The following is a 6626-nucleotide window of genomic DNA, read 5'->3' on the forward strand; positions in this document are numbered from 1 at the left end:
TGTGTGCCCTCTATAACCTATACAGCAGGAAAGTCAGCCTGTGGCTGAATAAACCACATCACATGACGTCCTTGCGCTTCTCAGGCTGCGACCTTCATGGTATTGATAGATTTCCTTGTTTACTGGGAAAACCCAACAGGTGAGACATTGATAGAGTTTTCTCACTACATTTTATAAAAAGGATCAAACTGTATCAGTTATTGTACACACAGCTTCCTGATCTTCGCACACCAGCCTGTGTCTGTACAACAGGTACCAAATTCCTTTTTTTATATTATATTATATTATTATTATTTATTATTATTATTTATTATATCTATATATATTATTATTTTATTATATATTAATATTAACACAATCCTCTGTTTTTCTCTAGTTATTTTTTACTTGAAACAAAAATATTCTTGGCTGCATGCAATGTTATTTAGTTACAGCGTGCGCTATCGTTTTCCAAACGGCCCTGGACATACTGAGACATACAGGAACATTATGGTATTCACAGAGTTTATAAGATTAAAACAAAAATAGCTAAAAAGTTCAGCTTACCCAGAACAAAGCAAATTCTTATCAACACAAACAGTAGCTGCCAGAGATAGGGGGAGAAAGTTATCATACCCAAAGTCTAATAACATTTTCTGTAAACAGGACAGTAAGTGTGCAGGACAGGAACTTAACCGATTACTTGTATTGGGAGAATTTCCTAAAAAAAAGGTGTAAGCTGCCTTTCATACGGCTAGATTTAGAGTTTTGTCGGTAACGACCCGCGTATCTAACGCTGGCTTTTTTCTGGCCGCACCTTTAAAATAACTCTGGTATTGAGAGTCCACAGAATGGCTGCGTTATGCTCCAAAAAAGGAGCGTAGAGCATATTTAACGCAACTTCAACTCTCGATACCAGAGTTGCTTACGGAAGCGGACAGCTTCAAAAACGTGCTCGTGCACGATTCCCCCATAGGAAACAATGGGGCTGTTTGAGCTGAAAAAAAACCTAACACCTGCAAAAAAGCCGCGTTCAGCTCCTAACGCAGCCCCATTGTTTGCTATGGGGAAACACTTCCTACGTCTGCACCTAACACTCTAACATGTACCCCGAGTCTAAACACCCCTAACCTTACACTTATTAACCCCTATTCTGCCGCCCCCGCTATCGCTGACCCCTGCATATTATTATTAACCCCTAATCTGCCGCTCCGTAAACCGTCGCTACTTACATTATCCCTATGTACCCCTAATCTGCTGCCCCTAACACCGCCGACCCCTATATTATATTTATTAACCCCTAATCTGCCCCCCACAACGTCGCCTCCACCTGCCTACACTTATTAACCCCTAATCTGCCGAGCGGACCGCACCGCTATTATTATAAAGTTATTAACCCCTAATCCGCCTCACTAACCCTATAATAAATAGTATTAACCCCTAATCTGCCCTCCCTAACATCGCCGACACCTAACTTCAATTATTAACCCCTAATCTGCCGACTGGAGCTCACCGCTATTCTAATAAATGTATTAACCCCTAAAGCTAAGTCTAATCCTAACACTAACACCCCCCTAAATTAAATATAATTTTAATCTAACGAAATTAATTAACTCTTATTAAATAAATTATTCCTATTTAAAGCTAAATACTTACCTGTAAAATAAATCCTAATATAGCTACAATATAAATTATAATGATATTATAGCTATTTTAGGATTAATATTTATTTTACAGGTAACTTTGTATTTATTTTAACCAGGTACAATAGCTATTAAATAGTTAAGAACTATTTAATAGCTAAAATAGTTTAAATAATTACAAATTTACCTGTAAAATAAATCCTAACCTAAGTTACAATTAAACCTAACACTACACTATCAATAAATTAATTAAATAAAATACCTATAATTATCTACAATTAAACCTAACACTACACTATCAATAAATAAATTAAATAAAATACCTATAATTATCTACAATTAAACCTAACACTACACTATCAATAAATAAATTAAATACAATTCCTACAAATAAATACAATGAAATAAACTAACTAAAGTACAAAAAATAAAAAAGAACTAAGTTACAAAAAATAAAAAAATATTTACAAACATTATAAATATATTACAACAATTTTAAACTAATTACACCTACTCTAAGCCCCCTAATAAAATAGCAAAGCCCCCCAAAATAAAAAAAATGCCCTACCCTATTCTAAATTACTAAAGTTCAAAGCTCTTTTACCTTACCAGCCCTGAACAGGGCCCTTTGCGGGGCATGCCCCAAGAAGTTCAGCTCTTTTGCCTGTAAAAAAAACATACAATACCCCCCCAACATTACAACCCACCACCCACATACCCCTAATCTAGCCCAAACCCCCTTAAATAAACCTAACACTAAGCCCCTGAAGATCTCCCTACCTTGAGTCGTCTTCACCCAGCCGAGCCAAATTCTTCATCCAAGCAAAGCAAGAAGAGGTCCTCCATCCGGTAGAAGTCTTCATCCAAGAGGGGCAGAAGAGGTCTTCCATCCGATTGAAGTCTTCATCCAAGAGGCATCTTCTATCGTCATCCATCCGGAGCGGAGCGGCAGCATCCTGAAGACCTCCGACGCGGAACATCCATCCTGGCCGACGACTGAACGACGAATGACGGTTCCTTTAAATGACGTCATCCAAGATGGCGTCCCTCGAATTCCGATTGGCTGATAGGATTCTATCAGCCAATCGGAATTAAGGTAGGAATATTCTGATTGGCTGATGGAATCAGCCAATCAGAATCAAGTTCAATCCGATTGGCTGATCCAATCAGCCAATCAGATTGAACTTGATTCTGATTGGCTGATTCCATCAGCCAATCAGAATATTCCTACCTTAATTCCGATTGGCTGATAGAATCCTATCAGCCAATCGGAATTCGAGGGACGCCATCTTGGATGACGTCATTTAAAGGAACCGTCATTCGTCGTTCAGTCGTCGGCCAGGATGGATGTTCCGCGTCGGAGGTCTTCAGGATGCTGCCGCTCCGCTCCGGATGGATGACGATAGAAGATGCCTCTTGGATGAAGACTTCAATCGGATGGAAGACCTCTTCTGCCCCTCTTGGATGAAGACTTCTACCGGATGGAGGACCTCTTCTTGCTCCGCTTGGATGAAGAATTTGGCTCGGCTGGGTGAAGACGACTCAAGGTAGGGAGATCTTCAGGGGCTTAGTGTTAGGTTTATTTAAGGGGGGTTTGGGTTAGATTAGGGGTATGTGGGTTGTAATGTTGGGGGGTGGGTATTGTATGTTTTTTTTTACAGGCAAAAGAGCTGAACTTCTTGGGACATGCCCTGCAAAGGGCCCTGTTCAGGGCTGGTAAGGTAAAAGAGCTTTGAACTTTAGTAATTTAGAATAGGGTAGGGCATTTTTTTATTTTGGGGGGCTTTGTTATTTTATTAGGGGGCTTAGAGTAGGTGTAATTAGTTTAAAATTGTTGTAATATATTTATAATCTTTGTAAATATTTTTTTATTTTTTGTAACTTAGTTCTTTTTTATTTTTTGTACTTTAGTTAGTTTATTTCATTGTATTTATTTGTAGGAATTGTATTTAATTTATTTATTGATAGTGTAGTGTTAGGTTTAATTGTAGATAATTATAGGTATTTTATTTAATTTATTTATTGATAGTGTAGTGTTAGGTTTAATTGTAGATAATTATAGGTATTTTATTTAATTAATTTATTGATAGTGTAGTGTTAGGTTTAATTGTAACTTAGGTTAGGATTTAATTTACAGGTAAATTTGTAATTATTTTAACTATTTTAGCTATTAAATAGTTCTTAACTATTTAATAGCTATTGTACCTGGTTAAAATAAATACAAAGTTACCTGTAAAATAAATATTAATCCTAAAATAGCTATAATATCATTATAATTTATATTGTAGCTATATTAGGATTTATTTTACAGGTAAGTATTTAGCTTTAAATAGGAATAATTTATTTAATAAGAGTTAATTAATTTCGTTAGATTAAAATTATATTTAATTTAGGGGGGTGTTAGTGTTAGGGTTAGACTTAGCTTTAGGGGTTAATACATTTATTAGAATAGCGGTGAGCTCCAGTCGGCAGATTAGGGGTTAATAATTGAAGTTAGGTGTCGGCGATGTTAGGGAGGGCAGATTAGGGGTTAATACTATTTATTATAGGGTTAGTGAGGCGGATTAGGGGTTAATAACTTTATTATAGTAGCGGTGCGGTCCGCTCGGCAGATTAGGGGTTAATAAGTGTAGGCAGGTGGAGGCGACGTTGAGGGGGGCAGATTAGGGGTTAATAAATATAATATAGGGGTCGGCGGTGTTAGGGGCAGCAGATTAGGGGTACATAAGTATAACGTAGGTGGCGGTCGGCAGATTAGGGGTTAAAAAAATTTAATCGAGTGTCGGCGATGTGGGGGGGCCTCGGTTTAGGGGTACATAGGTAGTTTATGGGTGTTAGTGTACTTTAGAGCACAGTAGTTTAGAGCTTTATAAACCGGCATTAGCCCAGAAAGCTCTTAACTACTGACTTTTTTCTGCGGCTGGAGTTTTGTCGTTAGATTTCTAACGCTCACTTCAGACACGACTCTAAATACCGGAGTTAGAAAGATCCCATTGAAAAGATAGGATACGCAATTGACGTAAGGGGATCTGCGGTATGGAAAAGTCGCGGCTGAAAAGTGAGCGTTAGACCCTTTTTTGAATTACTCCAAATACCGGCGGTAGCCTAAAACCAGCGTTAGGAGCCTCTAACGCGGGTTTTCACGGCTACCGCCAAACTCCAAATCTAGGCCATAGAAAGTAATAAAGCTCTTTGCAGTGCAAAATATCACAGAGGTTTAGAAACAAAGAATGATCTGCACTAGCAAAAGGTGGTTTATAATGCCAACAGGTACAGGTGATTTCTCCAATACACATTGTGAAAACAATTAAGGGGATAATTAGAGAGCACAGTTCTAACAAACAAAACTGTTGCAAACTAAAAAAACTGTGGCGCTAATGCAGCTTAATATAAACTATGTGGCTGTTATAATTCACTATAATATTAATATTAGTGATAATAAGAGATTGATAATGGTATGGCAAGAAATTAATATCGGATAATAATGATATTATAGATATAGGATAGAGTTAGGATTAAGATTAAAAATCATTTAATAAACGTCTCATAAAACACAATCATATATTATGGGAAAACAACACACTTGAAATATAAAATGCGCACTTGAAAAATCAAAAATCAAAAACACATATTAAAACACGTAAAACATTTCATAATAAAAACAAAAATGTACACAAAAGGGAATCTTATCAAAGAAACCCTTTTACGATTCGCTCAGTAAAGTGCAGAAGGCTGAAAGCACTCTGTGGGGGATATTTATCAAAGCCTCAACTTTGTTGCATTCACCGGAACCAATATGCTCGCCTAATATCGCGGCAGCGTATCTCAATACACTCTCCCTATTTATAAAAAAAATGCCAGAAGGATGCGCACCAAGTATGGGGTGATGAGCATCGGACCATTGTTAACTAACAGTCATCGATATCGCATCTATTCGGCTTTTCCCAATTTTATTTATACCCTGTCACTAAACACTGCCACTATACTAAAATGTTTAACCCCTATCCCGCCGCTCCCCGACACAGCTGCAACATAAATAAAGTTATTAACACCTATCCCGCCGCTCCCCGACCCCGCTACAACATAAATAAAGTTATTAACCCCTATCCCCCGCTCACCGACCCCGCCGCAACATAAATAAATGTATTAACCCCTAAATCTCTGGCCACATCACTACCACTAACTAAACCTATTAACCCCTAAACTGTCAGTCCCCCACATCGCCAAAAAATAAATTAATCTATTAACCCCTAAACCTAACAACCCGCTAACTTTAAATTAAAATTACAACATCCCTATCTTCAAATATATTTAAACTTACCTGTAGAATTAAAATAAACTATATTAAACTATTAATTAACCTACCCTATTATCCTACAATTAAATTAAACTACCAATTAAATTAAATAAATTACATATTAAAAAACCTAACCCTACTCAAATTAATTAAATTGACAATTAAACATTATTAAAAGTATTAAATTACAGAAAAAAACAAACACTAAATTACGAAAAAATAAAAAATCCACATTATCAAAAATAAAAAAGAATTACAACTAATCTAATAGCCCTATCAAAATAAAAAGCCCCCCCAAAATAAAAACCCCCCAAGCCTACAATAAACTACCAATGGCCCTTAAAAGGGCCTTTTGTGGGGCATTGCCCCAAAGAAATCAGCTCTTTTACCTGTAAAAAAAAATACAAACACCCCCAATAGTAAAATCCACCACCCAACCAACCAACCCCCGCAAATAAAAAAACCTATCTAAAATAACCTAAGCTCCCCATTTCCCTGAAAAGGGCATTTAGCTCTTTTACATGTCCAGACCCTAATCTAAAAATAAAACCCACCCAAAAAAACCTTAAATAACACTAACCCCCGACGATCCACTTACAGTTATTGAAGTCCCGCTTGAAGGATCCTACCAGCCGGCAAGAAGAATGTTGGGGTTTCCTGTCCCTTTAAACTGTCATGATTCAGATAGAGCATGCAATTTTAAGCAG

General features: G+C 36.9%; 1 protein-coding gene across 2 annotated transcripts in view; it reads left to right on the forward strand.

The window, feature by feature from the left end:
• Window positions 1-200: 200 nt before the first annotated feature.
• The window catches only part of LOC128642598 (deoxyribonuclease-1), a 124823-nt gene continuing 118397 nt past the window's right edge, over window positions 201-6626 (forward strand). Inside the window, exon 1 of one of the 2 annotated variants that reach the window (XM_053695368.1) lies at window positions 201-252. The gene's annotated coding sequence lies outside the window, so the exon portion shown is untranslated. The remainder of the gene's footprint in view (window positions 253-6626) is intronic. The other variant, XM_053695367.1, reaches the window with a different exon arrangement.

This window comes from Bombina bombina, chromosome 12 (genome assembly GCF_027579735.1).
Source record: "Bombina bombina isolate aBomBom1 chromosome 12, aBomBom1.pri, whole genome shotgun sequence".
In the NCBI taxonomy this organism is placed as follows: Eukaryota; Metazoa; Chordata; class Amphibia; order Anura; family Bombinatoridae; genus Bombina; species Bombina bombina.